We start from the raw sequence: 23223 nt of genomic DNA, 5'->3' as shown, positions 1-23223 counted from the left end.
GATCAGTATTTTCATTTGGATCACAAGTAGTTTTAAACTAAGACATACACATAAAAATTAAGCACAAAGTAAAATATTTTTACTCAAATTTCACTGATTCCAATCAAATGGGTGTCTGTTGGGACATTTAATTGTGTTTAAGCCTCTGACATTAACAGCTACATTTCATCAATGAAGCCAGTCCTAGTGTTGACTGAACAACTTCCATGTTCCCTACATATTTTTGTATGAGAAGATATTTGTTAAATTTACTTTTTTAGAGTGGAAACTCTTCAAGATAGGGAAGCTTTGAGCATTGCTGTCGCAGGTACAGTTTATGAGCACAGTGCTCAGGATGAACACCATGAAGGTCACTGGGTCCAATCTGGACTTTAGACAGAAGCATCATGGCCTCCATTTTCTCAGATCTTGTGGACACGTGTCCTTGGGCTGGGATAGATGGATATGGTGTGGGGCTGTGCTCCAGCCAAGAGTCCTATACTTTTGTGTGCAACAAACATAAAAGCATTGCATGAGTGCCATGAACACTGGGACACGGATACTGAGGTCAGGCATGGATGGTTTAGGGCAGTACTGAGAAATGGTAGACTCCCAATCCCAGTTCTCTCACATGGAGAACTTGGGAGCTGTGGTACTATAGGAATTGAGTCTGGTCACTGCCCTTCCCTCTTGGGAAAGCCCAGCACACTCATATTACTAGGCAACCTGACACAGGTGAATCCTGATGCAACTCATTGCAAATTCTGGCAATTGTCTCCGTGTATGTATTCTTTGTTCACAAACTCCTGTTTTCATGATGACTGAGTTGAGACTGAGCTCAAAATACCTTTTTTTCTTTAAGGCCCTGAATATATAGTTGCCTGGAAACTTGTTAACAACCAATTAGGTGAAATTGGTCTTTAAGTGATGGTCCTCTAGATGAAGACAGGAATGAAAAAAGGCAAAGCAAGTAATCTTTTTGTGAATACTGGCTCACACCTGCTACATTTTCTATTCCTGTGATATCCATATAAAATAGGTATTACAGGCCCTCTTATAAAACTAGGAAAAGGAAAATCATATTAAATAAGTGGTCCAATGCCTCATTACTAATATAAGGTCATCTTGTTTGAATCCAAACCCCATTTGGGGAGTGAATTTTCTGTGGTTCCCTCCAGAGTTATCATATACAACAGATTGTTTTTATGCAAACTATGCAAAATGTTTGTGTTATTGATTCAGTATTATCTTTAGGCCCGAGATAATGTGCTGGTTATTTTTTTCTCTCTCACCCCATTTTACCATTCACTTGTTTTCAGTGTAGTCTCTGCTCAAATTCTAATTAAACCACAAATCAGGGTTTTTCAAACTTTTTAAGATTAGTGGAATCCATTTTTAAAGTCTAAATCAGAAGTCCAAAATGTAAAAATGACTGAAGAGGAATTTTTCTGGTTAATCTGAGGTGAGGACTCCAGAGCCCTACCTCTTCCTCAAATACAAAGTGCCCTTGATCATGTTTTGGAATATTGGTGCTTCATAGAAGAGGCAATTTGAAAACAACTGCTTCAGTGAGGAAATGTGCTATAGGAAACAAATAAGCATGTCCAGCTGTGAGTTTTTTGGTTTCCCAGAAACTCTGTCTTGGACAGAAGGCCATGCCCTGTAGGAGAAGTGATGGTGGTTCACATCTGTTCAACTGCTACAGCAGCAAATGAAGGGCAATATTTTCTCCAATGTTTCAACTCTCAATATGGGAGAATCACCTCATTACCCCTGGATGCCTGTTACTGCAACTCAATTGTATAGTGTACAAATGTTTGTATCATAAAAATTATGCTCTCTATATGTTATGTTGAAATTGAACTAACCTCACCCTTACAATAAACTCTTAGGAAATCACATGGATTTGCAATTTGACTCCATTTGTCTCCCTGATCTATTAAGGGTGCATTTATCATCAAATGCATTTAAAATAACTTACTGCTATTTGCTTGCATCAGTGCAGGTGACCAAGGTGCTGACATTATTTGGGGAATCTCACCGTCAGGCAGAGACTCTATGGGCACACAGGAGGCTAGCAAAGAATCTCTGAAAGGGGAAGAAAAGATATCCTGCAGATGGCAGAAATCAAAGCAGAAAATGCAATCATTGGATACATTACCCTTTGTAACAGCGTTTCTGCAAATGGAAGATGGCAAACACTGCTCCTCTGTCTGGCAATAACAAGGAGTATCCTACTAGTGTCTACATTTCATCCTACATCAATGGGTTTTACTTACTGAACTTATTCCTAGAGCCTACAATGGAAATAAACGTTGTGATTATCCTTATTATTTGAAGGTAAGAAAAAACAAGAATTTTATGACACTGTTATTGCCCTGACTCCAATTTGTTATATGAAATATAGCAAAAATATGCAGCCCCTTCAATTTGGTGGGTCAATCAGATAGTCTTTTCAGAGACTGTAATATCAGATGTCCTCTTGTGAGCCCTTCAGCCATTACGCCCATACACCTTTCTCTTCCCCTTTAAAACTACACCCAGAGCAACAAAACAAATGGGGTCTTCCGTTCCTCCTAGGAATCATCCAGTTTCTTCTTTCAGAGCCAATAACAAGCTATCTCAACTCATTCTCCACATTCAGTCTATAATCTGAACCCTGGCATCTCTTTCTACTATCATATACTTCTCCGTTTCTGAATAAGAGCAGAGAACACTACAGAAGGAAGTCATGGGTACCTTGGGATTTCACACTGTTGTGGGTGAACCTAAACTTGCTCAGAATCCATGAAGTAATGTTAGAAGCATCAGTGAAGAGAGAAGAAACCATATCGAGAAAAAGAGTCTACCTGAGTCATATATTCTGAGGCGGAAACTAGGCAGACCAGGAAAACTCTGGAAAGAAGCAATGAGCATGAAACCTGAAATCCAATGTGGAATTTCTCTACCATTTTTTAAAATATTTTTATTTTTTTCTGGTGTCTCTTCCTCTTCTGACAAGGGCAGTAATCCCATCATAGGACTCCACCTCTCATGACCTGTCCTACTCATGCCATCACACTGGGCATTGGAGCTTCAACATAAGAATTTTCTGGGGACATATTCAGTCCCTGACACTCTAACCTTGTACAATCTATTTAATAATGCAGAAGCTGTAATAAAGGAAATAACAAAACCTCCCTCAAAAATCTAGTTCAAGGCTGCTGTGATCATAAATGAGACGTTGTAGAAAACTGTGTTTAGATTGATGCCTCATACACAAGAGAAGAAAAAATTTTGTTCCCTATGTATTACATAGCTATTTCTTAAAGAAGTAAATACAACCTATAAAGCCTATGGAAGTATACATGCAGTATCCAGATGATGGAGTGACTGGGCCCATCTCTGCCAATGTTAGTTCAGCTCTCAGTTCTTTACCTGGAGTGGTCTTTAATAGAAGAATCTATCCCCAGAAGATGCCACCATGATGTCAAGGCATTTGGATACTAAGGCATTTGGATACATGTGATCACTTATAAGCATCATATTTTAGAAAGATTATTGATAGATATGGGAATTTCTGTAGGAAGATGATCAGGTTAGGAACAGTCTGGAAACTATGGGAATGAGTGAACCAAAATACCACAAGTAAAGTTTATAGAATTAGCAACTAAATTTATAAGAATCCCAGTAAAATCAGAATCTCAGATAAACAATAAAAAAATATTATAATACAAGTACGCTCCATGCACTATTTAGGGCCTATTCATACTAACAGAGTGTTCTTGTTGCTCCATCTTTCAAACCCAACCCTTTTACTATCCCTGTATTTTACCTGGCTATCCTAGCTATAGGAGTTTGGAGTCTCTTTTTGGAGACAGCACATATACATGAGATAGAGATGCAACATCACAGTCATAAACACATATGTATATTTTTACTTAAACAATATGAATTGCTGGGTATGCAAATTTCTGAGTGAGCTATAGGAAAGAAATCAGTGGAATTATGTGGTGATAATTCCGCTATTTTTTTATAAAGAAAGTTACCTACACTAATGTAAGTAAGCATTAAGTGAGAGTAAAGTAAGAGTAAATATTACCACCAAATTTCCCAATATCTGTAGTTGTTAGCCTATGGTAATCTTAAGATTCCTAGAGGTAATCTTGGGATCCTGGCTTCCCAAGTCCACTGTGTTTGCTATAGTCTGTTCCCATCTCCTACCCTGCTGACTCAAGTTGGGTGCACTGCTCAGGTCATTCTCTGATTGCTTTTAATGGTTTCCCAGTGCAGTGAGTGCTAGGCTATCTGCCTTTTCTTCATAAAGACATGAAGGAGTACTTCATGAAAATTCCCTTTCATTTCTGGGATAATAATACCTTCTCAATTTTCAACTTACATATGGTTTTTCATGAATATATTATAGGTCACATCAATACATATTTCCAAATATGGCAATTAAATTAGCCACCAGCAAAGGAATACTTGATTCTATTTCACAAATTCTATTTGGGATAAAGCCCACATGGTTTGGATTTCTTCCAACCTTCATGATAAAGGAAAGAAATTGGAGAGGCATCTTATTCAAGGAAACTAAATGAGCTACCTGCCTGAGCTGGCATTGGGCTGCCACAGTAAGGACTAAAAATAAACTCAAATTGCAAAATAAAACTTGGGTAAACTAAATATTTCCTTTCTCAAGTTATCTGGATCTGCAACATCCAGAGGGATCCATACAGAACAACTTTCAAGATTAAGCCAGACCTCTTTGTCTCAGGAAGGGTAACCAGAATGACAAAAATCATATTACTCCAACAAGATGAAGTGAGGTGGGCAACACAGTCCCTCCCTCAAAAGCAATAAGAGAGCTGGGCAAACTCAAAATCAACCATTTCAATGCTCTGCAAATTGACCAAAGACATGAACAAACCAAGATGTATTCATTCATGAAACTATGAACTTCTGATAAGAACACAGCATCTTGGAGCACCCAGGTGGTTCACTACGTTAAGGCTTGGACTCTTGATTTTGGCTCAAGTCATGATCTCAGGGTTGTACAATAAAGCCCCACATTGGGCTCTCCAGTGGGCATGAAGCCTGCTTAAGATTCTCTCTTCCTCTCCCTCTACTCCTCCCCCATCCCTCTCTTAAAAAAACAACAATGATTAAAAAAAAAAAAAAAAAACCTGCCTCATTGCCCCCTCACCACTGACTCCCCACCCCTGACTCAGTGTGGTCTTTTAATGAGGGCAGGGCAGGCAGTGAACACTAGTTGCTTTCTTCCCACTGTTGAAGGGTGTCCCTTAAGTTGGACATTGTTAGTGGCAAGGAAACAAAACCAGCAGTGCTATTAACCCGAAGTTATGGTTCTGTTTGGGACATGGAAAGAAATAGCCGACTAGCCGGGGATTAACAGTTAGTTCTGGGGCTTAAGACAACCAGAGGACCTAAAGACTCTCCACTCATTGTGGGTTAAGCAGCAGCTATGTGTGTGCATAACAGAGACTTGAACTACTGGAAGGGGTGATTGCAAACAGGCCTGGGGAAATTTTCTGAGGTGAAGAAAGTATTTTAGAAACTGGATTTTGCTGATGTTTGCACAATTCTATAAATTTACTAGAACTAATTGAATTTAACATTTATAATAAATGAATTTTATATAATTTATATCTAAATAAAACTATAAAGAATTCATATGACTTGTTAAAAAAATACAATTCAAACTGAAGGACTCAATCCATGTATCTGGATAGTAAATGAATCTGAAGAAAAGATATTTATAAGATAGGCTTTATTCAAAAGAATTTAATAGATACATTAATTTTTAAAGTATTATAAAAACTATCAATTTTAAAAAGTAGTGTGTAATAGAAATTCAAGAACAGCACTGTCAAATACAACTTTTTGCAGTGATGGAAATATATAGGTATTCAGACCAATATGTGGGCTCCAATTCACATAGGGCTTTTGAGTACTTAAAATGTGGCTAATGTAAATAAGAAAGTGAGTTTTTCATTCTATTCCACTATAGTTAATTTAAGTTTAAATAGTCATCTTTGGCTAGTGGTTACTTTATGGGACAGCAAAAGTCTAGAAAGGTTTGTATGTGCAAACATAATTTTGTTTATGGGAAATGGTCATTTCAAAATAATGGGAAAGTAATGGATAATACAAAGCATCTTTTAAGGCTTCCAACTCAAGAAATGCAAAATAAGGTAATGTGATACTATTTTAAACAATTAAATTGGCAAAAGAAAAAAATATCACCCATTAGTTGATAGATTGTTTGCTAATGGATGGAGGAACTTAGGAACTTGATTTTTAAGATGCTTCTAATTGAATTATCAAGGAATCTGGTTTCTGGGAGAAAATTGGTTGCACATATCAAATAATTTAAAAGTATGCACATAGTTGACTGAGAAATTCCACTTGTAAGAAATAGCCCTGAGAAAGCAATTTAAAATGAGCACAAGTATGCTCAATACTTGTGATTACAATAACAAAACACTAAATTAAATATTCAAGAACTAGTGACATAAATTATACCATTGTATTGGTAGAATTATAGTGTTTTTTAATATTTATTGAACTTAAAATATGTTTATTGTTTTTAGTAAATACAAAAGGTAGGTTGCACATTAGAAAATGTGCTTTTATTTTTGGTATCTCTATGTCTGTGTTTACCTATATCTAGAAACAGATAAATCAGTAGAGCAGCAAGCCTCATCTATGGGTGATAAACTTATGGGCATATCAATTAGGAATCTCTGTTGACAAGCACACAAACCAATTCTAGTTACATTATTCAAGCAGTGTTTATTTAAGATGACTGAAAAAGTACATTAACCCATATTGAATCTGATTGAGGAGAGACAGAGAAAGAATACATATCTAAAGAAGCACAAAAGAGGGGGTTGGAGGGTGGGGTGAGCCTGGTGGTGGATATTATGGAGGGCATGTATTGCATGGAGCACTGGGTGTGGTGCATAAACAATAAATTTTGGAACACTGAAATTAAAATAAAATAAAATATTTTTTAAAAAGCACAAAAGAGTAGAATTATGCGCTGTATAGCTCTGTAGCTCTATCACAATAATAAAAAACCTGGAAGCCTCTTAATTGTCTAGACATTCAGCCGTACCAGTACAAATAAGCTATCAGCCTTATAGTAAATCCCATATTTACTATTTCTTTTCTCTTTGAGGCCTCTGTTCTATTTGTTTTTTAGATGCATGTTTCAAATATTTTTCTTAGGAGGAATGGGATATGTGGATTATTTTAAAAATTCTTAAAATTACTCAAAAATTAGATAGCTAGGTGATAGATAAAGTAGATAGATAGCAATATAAACATAGAGATATAGTTGTCAAATAATATTTTTCTAAATTTAGAACTCTCTCATTGCAATCATTTTTAAATTATTAAAAAATCATTTTAGGTATCTTCTGACTTTTATAATAAAAAAAGTTTCTTGAGGTATAACATATTCTATAGATTGCATAAAGGGCATTAATATTTAGTATATATAACTTAACAAATATCATCATATATTTATATTTTTATTGTTATCACACATTTCAAGATAGAGAATATTTCAAGAACCCTGGAAGTTTCTCTCTTGTCTCAGGGTTAGCCAATATTCTAACTTCTCTCCTCTGACATCTAAATGCAAACTTTTGCAACTGATGGAACTGACAGCAGTCAGATCTTATGTTTCTTTTTTTCTTTTGACCTGGAAGCTTATATATTTTCTGTCCTTAGAGACTTTGGATTTTACCAAGTATGCCTTAGGGAAATGCCACTTATGGATTTTTTTTTTTTTCTGACTAATCTAGCCTAGAACTTTGAACACGTTCAGTCTAAAGACTGACCTTTCTTCTTCAGAGTTAATCTTCCTCTATTATCTGCTTAATTATTGTCTCTATTCTTTTTGTTCTTTCTTCTACTTCTGAAATGCATATATTTAATATGGTAAAACGCTTGCCCCCCTCCCCGCCCCCCAGGGCTCTTATCTTCTCCCTTACAATTTTCAGTTTCTTTCCATTTTATTCAATGTTGTGAGAGATGTCTGGCTTGGTCATCCAGACCACTAATTGAGGTCTCAGCAATGGCTAAACTATTCTTCAATTAATCTAAAAAAAAGTTTAATTGTGAAGCCATTTCTTACAGTGTAAGAGAGTCTCTTTGCTGCTGTACTTGAATTCCCATGGATGCATTTATTTATTTTTTAAAATTACATTTTCCATCTGTCTTCTTCTAGCAATTCCATTTCACTGGTTCTGATTATTTTTCTTTGTCTTTTCTCTCCAAACTATGCACTCCCAACCCCACTCTATTGTAATGAGTAGTGATTTTTCTCAGCCCACTGGTCTAAATAATGGTTATGGAATAATCTAAATGATGATGAAAAGCCACAAGCACTTTCCCCTCAGACCTGTAGTGTGGAAGCAAAGCATTTCCCTGAAAATGGCGATCAACATTTTTATTCTAGATACTAGTCCTTTGTCATATGTAGTTTGCAAATATTTTCTTCCAGGCTGTAGGTTGTCTTCATCATCTGAATAGTGTCTTTCATAGAACAAAACATTTAAATTTTATAAAGTCCAATACACTTATTTTTTTAAATTTAATGTATGCTTTTGGTATCATGACTAACAATTTCTCCCAGATCCTAGGTGCTGCAGTCTTCCTCTATATGTTCTTCTACAGATTTTATATTTAAATCTGTAATCCATTTTGAGTGAATTTGGGTATATGAAGAGAGATTTAAAAGAAGATTTACTTTTTTAATTTGACTTTATTTTTTTAGAACGATTTAAGGTTCACAGCATTTTTTCCACTCTCGTGTGATGATCTTGTTTTCTAATTCACTGAGAAATTGTAGAAATCAGAAACTGAAGCAATCGGAAGATGATTTCTCATGAGTTTATAACTCACCTACATATCTACATGCCCTGCCTTTTCTTATGTTATAACAGATTAACTGTCTACCTTCCTTTCTAAAAGCATTTCTCCTATCCTCTCTTGTTTACATGAGAATAAAACTCCATCAATATTCTCCTCTCTCAAATATTATCAGTCTCGTTATATTAGAATGTGAGCATACTATTTCTTCTATATTAAAAATATATCTCAAGCACACTTTCCTCTCAAACTACTATCCATTTTTTATCCTTTTCTCATCAAAAGTACTTCCAAGTATTAAATATACTCATTGTCTCCATTTCCTCTCTTTCCATTTTGTTTTATAACTGTACTAATCTGTGATTTCCCCTCATTATTCCATTGAAGTAAATTTAAAAATAGCTTTTATGTTATTAAATCTAATGTTCAAATCTTAGTCCTTATTTTATTGAGTAGCTGTTTATATAGTTAATCCCTCCCTCCTTCTGGAAACAAAATCATGACTTGGCCTCTGGTCTAGAATTTCTTTCTCCTCTGTTGGTTAATCTTTCTCAGGCTTCTTTGTTATTTTTCCCTCTTTTCCCTGGCCTTTGAAGGATAGACCTTGGGATTTCAAACCTTAATCAAAATCACAGATATTTATTTCCCTTCAATTATCAGCCTATGGCCTCCTTCTTGGTGTTATCTTCAGGTCTCTTGTGCCTTCTACCGGGATCAAATTCCCTCTTGCCCAAAGACTTTGCTATGTCCTAATAGAGATGCTTTGTATAGATCTGGGTCCCCTGGCCCAGAACATTCACAGCGCTCCTCTGCCATATCAAAGAAAAGATTCCCCTTAAAGAGGTAAGGATCTAGAGCAGGAGGATAATCCAGAAGGAGAGACCACCTGTAACTGATGGCCTGGAGAGTATTGAAACTCCTTCCAGGTAAGTAAATAACTTGAGAGTCTTTTTTTATGATACTGAAAGACCAGTTCTAGCCAAAGCATAGGATAGTGACAAAAGCAGAAGGGCAGAACTGCAGTTTGCTTTAAAATGTCCCATAGCTAGAATACCCAGCTCTGTTGCACGAGAGCGAGAGCACATCAATGTTAAGGAATATTTTTTCTTAGTGAGTGTGATTTGTTATCACATTCAGGGGTTTCTTGGCAGGGATCCTTAATAAAAATATATTATTTTTTCCATTTTTCATTTTTGCTTTCATTAGTTTCCTGTAGTGCTTCTCCCTGTACCTCTTTTTATTTTATTAAAGCTCATATGTGGAAATTATCATACTCTAAAGAACATAAATAAACTTTTATTTAGCAAGCTGTGGAAATTAGGGGCATGCAGCAAAGACGATTGAGTTCATTAAGCACCAGTGGCACTAATGTGTTCTCACTCATTACTCATTCACTTCACTGATTGTTTAACAGAATAGGAGGCACCACGTCTCCCTTAGATCATCAAAGTGTTCTCTATGGGTGTCACAGAAGATAGGGGAGGCAGACCTACGCACCTTGGCTCTTCAGGAGACACAGTGGAGTAAGGCATTAATCACTGATACTTCCAGTTGTGCATTCTTTCTTTCACTTCTCTTTCTCTCCCTATAAAGGAAGCAGAAGGAGGTGGCAATAGCCACGTGAGTTTAAGAGCTCCTCTCAGTTTTACACTCAGCATTTGGGGGAACAAGTTCAGGGGATCCAGAAAGCAGTATTTACCATTTGTATTGTGCAATAATTTATTTCCTCTATAAACCTGTGTTTACAAGTCAGCTCAACATTGATTCTACCCCTGGAACTGCTAGAAGCATTCTTTACTCACATTGATAATAGCAAGAACTTGTGATAACGTTTCATCACAAGTTTGATTCAAGTTCTTATAATATGTATAAACTGATTTTCAAACTCTGAGAGGGAAGAGAGTCTATAAACTTATTCTATTTACACATGGGAACAGATTGTAAGAAATTATTATCTTTATCTGTGCAAATTAATGGGAAAATATTGCAGCCTCACATGAAAAAGGGCTGAAGAAATTTTTGGTGAACTTGGAAAAAGATGTGTGAAGTGGACTTATTTGAAACAGACTCTGTGGCACATGTGGATTCACTCTGGTGGACCTTGCAAGATTTAGAGGGGGGTGATTTCATACCTCAGTGTCAGACCATCATTCTCTAGAGCAGCTGGTTTGCAATATAGCTGCTCCTCAGGGGAATAGCAATATGACAGGCGCTCCAAGGTGAGTAGGTACGAATAGTTATTTACTTAACAATGGCTAATGATTCCCCTGGTAATGACTCTGGTGAAGTAATATCATAATGAACATTCTCTCAGCCCTAGGCATCAGACATAATCCTGAAGTTTCACTTGTCCTATGTTGCTGAATCTCCAAAATAATTGCATATGTTACCCCCTCATTTCACAAATGAAAAAATAACTAAGTAAAAGGTCATACAGCTGGCAAGCAGCAGTGCCAGAAGTGCCTTGAAAAACAAGGCTGCTTAACTTGAAAGCTGTTGCACTTGACAGCTACTTTCCAAGACGTTAGAAGACAGAAGCACAATCTACCAATGCATCCCTCGTAAAAGGCAATAATACACACATCTGCAAAATACGCAGCAGGTTGAGAATAGGAAAAGCTGAGCAGTTTGTCACTAAAATTAGAAGATATAGAAGTTAGAGGAAAACCATCATGGAACAATCAATCAACCAAGGGTATAAATAAAGACCAGGGCTACCAATTTAACTTTCTCTATAGTTTGAACACAAAAATGCAATGAGAAGGACATTGCATTGAATCAGAACAAGAAACATAGTACCTCTTTGGGACGGGTCCTTCTCCTCTCCAATCAGTAAGTGTGGTGACAGGAAAGAAGGGAATGGCTAGAACTTAATGCTTTTCCAATGTAGAGCAGTCATTGAAACATCTCAGAAGTGTTGTCATGGGGCCATTGCAAGAAAATCTTAGTAAGATGACCACGTGCCCATGTAAAACCAAAATTCTACAATTAGATAAAGCTAGGAGGTCATGGCTCAGCAGTTACCCAAGCCTAAAGGAAGAATACTATGTTCAATAGATCCTGGAGGCATAAGTGCTGAATCCTTAAATTTGTTGATGAGGACAAATATAGATGGGCCTTGTTTTATTTTCTGATTATAAACTAAATACACATTTATCTTGGGAAAATTTGAATTCACAGAACCATGTAAAGAAATACACATCACCCATATTGCTAGATACAACTTTTTCATACCTTCATCTACCACTAACTTCAGACCCCAGATGACCACTAAAAACTAGATATCCTAAAGGAGACCATATTAATGGGAGCTGTACATTTTGTGTTAAAAAAATATAAGGAAGGAAATCCTCTTTCCCCTTCTTCCCAAGGTCTGAACAACTATTTCTTTCCCTGTGATGGACATTTTGATTAAAGAAGACTGTCCACACTCAGAGTAAATCTGACATGTTATTGGGGCAAAGGATTTTTCTATAGCCATTAGGGATAAGATTGACTGGTGATACGGAGATATGTGCTGTTCTGGGGTAGCCAGAGCAAGATCTTTGGATAACAGTTCCTTTGTTAGCTTCATGCCAAACTCAATAAAGTACCCAAGGGAAAGAAATTAGTTGGCAAACCACTTGCTTATCAAGTCTTTTCCTATTTTAGGGCTGTCACCCTTTGAGGGAAGATAGTAGGTGAAAGGTGCCACTTCCCATGACAGAAGGTTCTGAGGGACAGAAGGTTCTTTCTCAAGACTTTATTACTTCATGTTAGTAAAGAGCACTTCTCCAAGTTCTCTTAAAATTTGAAACTAAAATGAGATCAGGGGCAACTTTCACCAACTTTTCCACTGTGGTATCCTATAGCATTGATGGGTGCTGTAAGAACTGTATAGTGTGTATGTGCATGCAGAAATGTATCTCTTTGATGTATTTGCCACTCAGAAAATATTTATTGACTATCACCTACATGTCAGGGAATAGTTTAGTTGCTGCTTTTTGGTAATGAAAAAAAGTCTCAACCCTGAAAGGGCTTAATTACATTTCAGTAAGAAGTAGAAGTGGGGGCTGGTGGTGAATTTGCTTGGTCTCTTAAGAAACAGCAAGAAAGAGGCCCTTGTGACTGGACTGGAAGGAAGGAAAGAGGAAGTGAAAGGAAAGACCTTAAGATCACATAAGGGGAGCTCTAAATATCATGGAAAGACCACATCATGACTGTATCATATACATCCCCCACTTCTGCAGCCCTGAAGACTGAATTCCCTCCCGAGGTGCCCACTGTCCATTTCTGATGACCTGGACATCACTTAATGTTCCACTCCAGCCCAGGTCATTCTCTCTTCATCTTCTGTACTGAGCTATCTTGTGCACCCGGCTCCCTAGCATCTTCCTTCCTCTCTGTACTTGTATAGACAATTTCCTCAGCTTTGAAAACTTTTCTCCATACTGAGCTGGGGAATGATGACCCTCCTAAGGAAACACACCTTTTATGTGAGGCTTTTCCTGGCTCCCACTTGTCTTTATGCAACTTCTATTTCTAGTGTATCTTATGACAGCTTTGCGGTAATTACCTGTCTGCATTACTGCTTCCCGCATAAGAAGATGAACTTCATGCAGTCACAAATTAGGTCTTTGTCTTTAGGTTCCTGTGCTTAGCACAAGTCCATATGCATAGTAAAAATATAATAATAATAATGAACACTGAATAAATGAATGAGTTTGTGAGTACTGAATGAATGAAAATTGTCTGAATGAGTTTTGTTTGTTTTACCTCAGGTCAGTGATAAAAAGATTCATCACAAAATGGACTTCTTTTTTATTTTCATTCAGCCAAGAGGATGATTTTTTTTACTGAACTTTTTCTTTTTCTAATAGAAAACTACAAGTGAAATGAATGTCAAGAATGTTCCATGCATGGAAAATATAATAACTACATAATACACCTGTCAAAGTGGTGTTTAAAATAAAATGCTAACAGACCCATATAACTGAAGAGGTTTTGTGGGAGTTGCTATTATAAAGCAGTTTTTAACACTCTGCACAGAAAATTATCACCTACGTGAAACTTTTAGAGCAACTATGATTTAGAGTTGGAAGCTGTACTTGACATTACCAGTAAGCCACTTCAAACATTTCATATATCTGATCATTGGTTTGCAAATCCGCAGAATGGGCCAACTCACATGAGTTCAGGGATCAGGGAGAGGGAATGGAAGACATTTCAGAGGAAAGTTTTTCTTTAAATAGTGCCCTTTATTTAGGGTAAATCTCTAAATTTAACATAGGACATGAGCCTAAATATTATATAGGAATAATAAATGATATTTCATATGATTCAATCATCAAATTAAGTTGGAGATTCAATCATCAAATTAAGTTGGAAATAAAATGCTCTCATGAAAATTGAGATACTAAAAATCAGAGGTGGGCTGGGAAAATTAACTAAAGGCATTTTTTCTGCTGTACTTATTCACATCCAACTTCTCTTTTCTCATTTTCTTCTTTGGTCGCAGTTGCTCTAGGTGCCATAGAACCTGTTTTCCTGGTCTGGACAGGGATAGGGTTGTTCCCGTTTGTGAAGACCAGCGGGACCTTCTCTACAGAGAATGTCTCTGTACACCTGTGGTGGACATTGAATTCATGGGTGTGGACAAAACTAATCCAAGTGTGGACATCAAATCTGGTGGCTTAACAAAATGGAGCCAAAAGAAGAGTGATACCTGGGGTCCACAGCCAGGAGAATGGGGGAGGGGAGAGTAGAGAGCAGGGGAAGATGAGAAAACACAACTAGCACCTATTCTGTGTTTACCATGTCATCAGGCACTAACTTAACCCCTGGAACAGAGAGTATAAAACTAGCCCACAGAATCCTGCCACCAACTAGGAGCAGACTTGATTATCTGTTGAATGATGACCTGGCACAGGTGGTTTGGTTCATAGGAGAGCCTGTTGGTGGTAACACAAATTGTCATTATTTTCCATGATTTTATATCCCCTTGATTCTCTTCCTGCCATGAGCATTTCTCTTTCCTTGGGTTTTTTAGTCAATTAATTTCATTGTGGATCCCTAAACCACTGCCATTAACCATCTGGTTTTCTCTAAATGTAATTGACTGAAAATACTCTCAATGCTTCAAGGACATCTTGCAGATCTTTAGCTATTCTCTTTACTCAGTTGCCTACAGCCATCACCATTTGGATGCCCCACCATTCCCAGACTTAGCATAGCCATTATTGCTTTCAAAGGAACTTCTCAAGACATTAATTAAATTATGAATTCTATGGAGATATTTTACATATATTTATTAATTTCACTCTTCTTAGATGCAGGCTGGTTAATTCTAGGATTTGTGTCTTCGTCTCTATGGTGTTGTTTAGAGCACCTAACACAGTGTTTGGTGCATGGAGATGCCCATCACATGTTCAGTTTATTGAAGTGAAATCAGTGGCTGATGTAAATAAGTAAATTAAATAACTACAAAAACATAATTTAGTTAAAATACCTTGGATTGTTCCAAAAATAGCTCTAGCTCTAGTTTTAAGCATGGAGTCTATATGTTCATGAGTTTCCAAAATACTAAGGAATATAAAATATATACATATATATTTTGTTGAACAAAATTTATGCCTTCACATATATGGAAAGATTCAATGATTTAAATTTCAATACTGTTCACAGCACCAAGTGGAAATCACAAAAATATTCATTAGTGCATGCTGTTAAAAGAAATTATGGTACATCAACACAATGGCACATCACATTAAATACTCTGTGTGCATGTATATGTGTGTATTGACAAGAAAAACGCAATATGCAAAACTGTGCCTATTATCATTTTGCTTGAACTTATTGGAAGAATCAATACTGCATAAGAAACTGTGAGAAAATTAGGGTACAGCTAGAGTTAGGGTTCTGGGCAAAAGCTTGAAAGTCAGGTATAAAAGGAAGATTAAATTTTCACTGCATACTCTTTCCAGTATTTGAATTTTTATTAGATGCTTATATTAGCTTTTTAAAAAGCTCCAGCTTTTTAAAAAACTCCAGCTGAGTTAAACAAAGCCAAAACTATTAAAACTACAGTTTAATCTGAGACAACAAGGTTTAATATTCCAATAAAACCAGAGTCAATTTCAGAAGATCTTCTGAAGCATTGTCTTTTTGGGAAATGACATTATGGCTCAAAGGATCAAAGTCAATATCCTTGAATACCTAGACCTTTTTATAGTGGCTTTCCTGTCCTTTCTGACTCACAGGTGTCTTCAGCTATTTTGCCCATTTTTCTAATTGCGAAGTTTCTTTTCCTATCATGGTGTTGTAAGACTTCTTAAAATAATCTTGATGCAAGTCATTTATCAGATGTGTGACTTGCAAATATATTTCTCAGTCTGTATTTTGCCTTTTCATTCTAAGAGTATCATTTGAAGAGTTAAAGTTTTTCATTTTAAAAACTGTGATTTTTCATTTTTTCTTTTCAAGATCATGTCTTTGATGTTGTATCTAAAAATTCATTGTCAAACTCAAGGTCACAAAGATATTTCTCCTTTTTTTCTGAATGTTTTATAATTTTATGTTTTATATTGATGTCTATTATCCATTTTTAGTTCATCTTTGTATGAGATATAAGTTGTCAATTGTTTCCTTTTTAGCATATGGATATCCATTTGTATCACCACTATTTGCTCTAAAAACTGTTCTTTATTAAATTGCCTTTGACCCCATGTAAAAAAAAAAATCAGTTGATTACATTGTATGGGTACATTTCTGGTGCTACCCTGTCATCAGCACCACACTGTCTTAGTTATTGTGACTGATAATAAGTCTTGAAATCAAGTAATTTCATTCTACCAGCACTGATTTTTTTCCCCAGAATGGTTTTAACTATTCTAGATCCTTTGCCTTTACACTTTAGATCAGTTTGTCGCAGTCAACAAAGAATATGCTACAATTCTGATTGAGATTGTGTTAAATCTATAGATCAAATAGAAGTGGTATCTTAACAATCCTAAATATTCAATTCATGACCATAATACATTTCTCTATATAGTTAGATATGATTCCTTTTCATCACTGTTTTGTAGTTTTTAGCCAGTAGGTTTTACATGTGTTTTGATATATTTGTCCTTAAGTACTTCATTATTCTGGTACTACTGTAATTAATTTTTTTTTGAGTTTCAAGTCTCATTTGCATATTGCTGGCATACAAGACTATTGATTTCTATGTAATAACCTGGTATTCTACACCCATGTTAATCTCACCTATTAGTTTCAGGAGCATTTTTTTGTAGGTTCTTTGAGATTTTCTACATAGACATTCAGGCTAAGTACAGAAGTTGTCTTGTTCTTTCCCTGTTTTATTGGCTAGGTCTTCCTGTCTGATGCTGAGTAGGAATGGCATGAGAAGACATCTTGACCCTCTTTCTGACCCTTAGGGAAAAGATCATTATGCATGATCATCAATGAGTATGAAGTAAAATGTAGATTCTTTGTGTATGCTCTTTAGTAGGATAGGGATGTTACTCTCTATTCAGACTTTGCTGAGAGTTTTTAATCATGAATTGATGTTGAATTTGATGAGATTTTTTCTGTAACTATTAAAATGAGCATGTGATTTTCTTATTTAGTTTGTTTTTACTGTGAATTTCAGTGATTGATTTTTGAATGTTGAATCAGTCTTACATTCCCAGGATGAACCCCACTTGGTTGTGATCGTTATCATTTTTATATATTATTGGATTTGATTTGTTACATTTTTATCAAGACTTTTTGTGTCTACATTCATGATGGATATTGAACTATAGAATTTTGTAATGTCCTTGCCTGGTTGTAGTTGGGCTGCACTCATATAATGAGTTTGGAACTGTTCCCTATTTTTTTCCATTTTATGGAGGAGTTTTTTGTAGAAACCTTATTACTTATTCCTTAAATTTTTTGTATAGTTCATCTTTGAAACAATCTGGATCTAACAGTCTTTTTTCCTATTTTTAACAGATTTCTAAGAAAAAATTAAAGCTTTAATAGATATAGTGTTGTTTAGATTATTTCTTCCTTTTTAAGTGGGAATTAGTAGTTTGTGCCTTTCAAAGAATTGGTACATGCCATCTAAACTGTGGGATTAATGAGCATAGGATTTTTCCTTGTATTCTCTTGTTTTTTGAATGGCTTTGGAATCAATAGTAATGTCCGATTCCTTATATTGATATTTTTTCTCTTGTTTCTTTTTGATCAGCCACATTAAAGATTTATTATTTTGATAATTTATTATTTTGATAAAATTGATCTTTTCAGGGATCCAGCTTTGGGTTTAATTTATATTCTCTAGTGCTTTTCTGTTTTATTTTCATTATTTTTTCCCCATTCTGCTTCTTTTGTATCTTTCTCTATTTTCTTAAGGTGCAAGCTTAGACTACTAGTTTTAGATGTCCCTTGTTTTCTAATATAAACATTTAATGCTATAAATTTCCCTCTCAGTCCTGCTTTAGATGATTCTCACAAAAAAAAATTTTGATATGTTATTTCATTTTTATTCAGATCAATATTTTTAAAATCTCTCTTGTGATTTCTTTTTAGGTTATTTGGGATTATGTGCTTAATTTTCAAATATTTAGGGATGTTTCTAGATATCTTTGTTATTTTTTTAATTTTTATTTTGTTATGGTCCAAGAAAAAATATAATTTATTTAATAAATGTGTGTATTTAATTTGTTAAGGTTTATTTTGTGACTCAGGATATAGTCTAGCTCAGTGCATGTTTCATTTGAGCTAGAGAAGAATGTGTATTCTGCTATTTTTTTGTGGAGCATTCTGTAAATAGCAACGAGGGGAAGCTGATTGACAGTTCCAGCTATTTATATCCTTATTGATTTTTTGCTTATTCTATGAATTCCTGAAAGAAAAGTGTTGAGGTCTCCAATTATAATTGAAAGTTTTTCTATTTCTCCTGTGAGATCTATCAGTTTTTTATCATATATTTCAAAACTCTATTGATAACTTCATGAAGAAATATGTGTTTTTAAAAAGAGGGGTTTATAATACTGTCAGTTCAAATTTCAAAGTAAAGATTTTTGACTCTAGTTATTTGATTTTATATTAATTATTTTCTCCCATTTTTACTGAAAATCATGTTTGTCTAAAAAAGCATTAAGAAAATTAAAGTTTATATTTCTCTTGTTAGTGAGACTATCATTTCATATATTTGGGGCCATCTTAAATTATATTTTTCTGTGAATGGCTTAGTCATATATTGTGCCCATTTTTATGTTAGTCTTCCTTTTTTAATTTTTGTTCTTTATATGATATGTTAGAGATTTCCAATTTTTTTTTCTGTTATATAATCGTGTATTGATTTTCCCCATATTTTAATTTGGGGGAGTTTGTCAGTGCTTTGTAAGTTATAAATACTTCATCATGTCACTGAAACACCAGTATTTTCTTTTACTACTTCTGAATTTTGAATTATAGAGAAATTTTCTACACTTTCATTTCATAATGAAATCTATCCATTCTTTTATAGTACTTTTATAGCCTTTTAAAAAACATTTAGATTTCTCACCTTTTTGGATTTCGTTTTCTGTATGGTATATTCCACAAACATTTTATCTTTTTTAAATGGCTATCCAAGGGACACCTGGGTGGCTCAGCAGGTTAAAGCCTCTGCCTTTAGCTCAGGTCATGATCTCAGGGTCCTGGGATCGAGCCCCACATCTGGCTTTCTGCTCAGCAGGGAGCCTGCTTCCCTCCTCTCTCTCTGCCTGCCTACTCTGTCTACTCTCTGTCAAATAAATAAATTTTTAAAAAAAGTGTTTAAAAAAATAAATAAATGGCTATCCAATTTTCTAATACCACTTTATAAAAATGTTCATTCGTGTCCTGCTAATTTGAGATGTCATCTTGGTCATATGTTAAGATTCCATTGTTGTAAATTAAGATTCCCTTGTATATATCTGAGCTTTACCTTTTCTTCTGTTAGTCTGTAGTTTCATTCCTGAGCCAATACTACACTGTTTAATGATAGAGGCATTATAATTTCGTATGGTTATTTCCCAAGTTGCTCTTCTCTTTTAGGATTTTTCTAGCTATTTTTGGCTTTAAGAATGGCATTGTCTTTGGGCGCCTCGGTGGCTCAGTGGATTAAGCCTCTGCCTTCGGCTCAGGTCATGATCTCAGGGTCCTGGGATCAGACTCCGCATCGGGCTCTCTGCTCAGTAAGAAGCCTGCTTCCCCCTCTCTCTCAGCCTGCCTATCTGCCTATTTGTGATTTCTCTCTCTGTTAAATAAATAAATAGAATCTTAAAAAAAAAAAAAAAAAAAAAGAATGGCATTGTCTTCAACAGTGTAGACCCAAAAACGATGTGTGTATTTTTTTGGGATAACATGAAATTCGTAAGTTTACTTAGGAAGAATTGTTATCTGTGCAATATTTCTTGGTCTCCCTTACCATGAAAGTATTCTTTTCCTCTCTGTTCAAATGAATTTATTTTATAATGATTAATTATTTTTAAGATTTCCTCATATATATTTTACATATTTAAGCATATGCCTAAGTTTGTTGTTTGTGTTTTGTTGGGGGACATTAAGTTTAAGTGTCCTCATGAAATCTGTGTGCAAATGTTACTCTCTCTTGCTGTCTCACCGTGGAAGCCTCCCCACTCTGACTCAAAGGCCACCATTTCATTCCTGTAATTCTGAAAAATTATTCTCATGCAATAATGACAAGCTGGAGTGTGTATTGTTTGCAGAGTCAGTTGAAATATATGCGACTCTTTTTTGAGCATATGTGTTGGGAGCTGGTTGAAATGGTATGAAATCTAGTAGGAAGAAGATTGACATGTAAAATTAGTAAGGCGAGTTCAAGAAGTTGTAAGTTGGCTTATGGAGCTTTGAGAATGTCAGCAGCTCTGCTCTTCCCTTAACTTCATGTGCTCCTTTCTCAACTTGTAGATGGCATCTCTCCTGGGCGTACATTCTGTCAGCAGAACATCCTGACATAAATTTTCCTTCACTTAAGTTCACAGTCAGTGTTCAGGAAAACTACCATTAGGAATTGTAGCAGTGAAAGTTGAAGCGGGTGGGGTGCAGAGGGGTGGGGACGACAATTATGAACTGAAGTGGAAGCATTGTTCTGATGCTGTGAAAGGTTCTTTTAAGTATTTTAGTGATATTCCTGTGAAAGCTACCTTATCAATTCATTCAAAATAAAACAGCTATTATGTGGAAATTGTGACGCAGAAGGAAAGAACATAATGATCCTTTTGTTATAAACATCTGAGCAAATAAGTCAAGATTCAGTCAGGGTTCCCTAAAAGAAATGTTAAGTTTTGAACTTAATGGGTTTTTAAAAAATATTTCTGAATATTAAAAAACTATTAAAATGATCTGAAAATATCTCTTCTTCCTTCCTATATACTTCTTTTCCTTCTTTCTTATACTAACTAATGAGCCTCCCTAGAAGTTAAATATCTGCCTCAATTAGCCTTACTTCTAATTGACACTGAGCTCCCAGTTATTAATAGTAGAGCAGAAATAAATGGTCACCAAAGTTAATAATGCATGCAATTATTTTCTATTCTCATGTTGGATAGTGACTGAAGATGCTCTCCCCTATTTTTGCATACAGATACAGACACAGAATAAAATCCATGTGTTTTCAGATTTGCCAATATTGACCATGTAAATTGACCACACTAATAATGTGTTGAGAAGAGTAAAAGTAATGGGGATTTGGGAGTCAGACCTGGGTTTGAACTCCAGGTTTAATCTATTTGCATTGAATCATCAGGAAAGTATTTACCCTTTCTGGGAAATAGGAAAAATAATATCTATCTTAAATATTGTAGTGAATATTAAATGAGGCAGTATATCTCGCATATGGATACCTTGATGCCCAGTAGACAACAGGTTTACCAGTGAGTGATTGAGTACTACCTGCATTATACTGATCCTAGTTTTTCTCTTTTCCAACTCCCCTTTTCCCTTTAGAGAAGTATAGGTCAGTATAAGAAGTTATCTGAAAATATCTTTCAGATAACTGAAAATATGAATACTAAAGATAAGATAAATGAATACTTTTGAATAAATAGAGGGATGCTGATGTGATCTCTGGACTAATTCAGGTTTAGATACTCCCTAAATTTGAAAACCATTCCTCAGCAACTACATTCCACAATGACAAGAGCTCCAGTTGTGTCTTCAGGCTCAAGTCTTCCTAGGATGGAGGATAGCTTACAACCTCTAAGTTGGATGGATGCTGTTGCTGGCATAAACCCTGAAAGGAGAATGAATTCACTGTGGGGTCTTCTTTCTAAGCTCACACAGAAACTGCCTGTGTTTCGCATCATTCACCCATCATTTAATCCTGGGCTCCTCCATGTGGCTCACTATCTCTGTGTTGTGCTTTTGGCAGTGGAAGGAAAGAACCAATTATTGAAGACACACTAGTTTTAGGCATAATATAACACACTTTCCATGCATTTTCTTACTGATTTCATAAACTAACTCTATAATGGTACTATAATTATTTCTCATACTTTTAAGGTGGGAAAATCGTAACATTATAACTATATTTAAAATCAAATAGAAAATAAACAGTGCTTTCTAATTCCAATGCATGAAATCATTTTACTCTACTGCATACTATAATTTTTAGAGGCTTACTACAAAGCCCTCACACTGACCTAAGAACCACAAAGGGATATCGCAGGACCAAGGATAATGCTTTGCTTTCTACTCTAGCTAGGATATTGTGATATAGTCTTAAGAAAGAAAACAAGTAGTCATCAGTTCCCTTTGAACAATCCTTAAATTCTCTGAAGATGAACGTTATGATGACTCCTTAGTTTTTGTCCCCTGCCTTCTTCTCTCTATTACTGAAGACTTCAAATCTCAGAATCCTCAGACTAGCTATACTCAAAACTTCTAAAATCAGAGGAAGCCACTCTATTTCTTAGAACCTTGGTTTCTGTAGCTTTAAATGAGGTTGGACAATATGATCACCTAGACACTTTTCAATTCCAAATAGATTTTTATTCTATAACTCCAAATAAGAGTCTTTTTAAAAATCTTTTTTCTTGGCCTCCTGTTTAAACTTTTTATTTGTGTTTGAGAACGTTGAAATCTTCAACAAGTTACATGTCCAATCTAGTATGTACCCAGGAACAAATACCTCTGTTAAGCATAGCACGATAAATATGTAGTAGAGATTTAATCAGTGTTTTATTGACTCAGTCAGATCCTACCTACCCAGAAAAGCAGAAAAATACACCAAAATAGTTGAAAGTCTACATAGGATGGTGAAAATGGTGTATGAAATTACTATAGGACTTAAGGAGAGAAAATGTATATATATATATATATATATATATATATATATATACATATATA

The sequence above is a fragment of the Lontra canadensis genome, unplaced genomic scaffold, assembly GCF_010015895.1.
Source record: "Lontra canadensis isolate GAN:19392208 unplaced genomic scaffold, GSC_riverotter_1.0 scaffold20, whole genome shotgun sequence".
Classification (NCBI taxonomy): Eukaryota; Metazoa; Chordata; class Mammalia; order Carnivora; family Mustelidae; genus Lontra; species Lontra canadensis.
Note: the sequence above shows the minus strand (reverse complement) of the source record.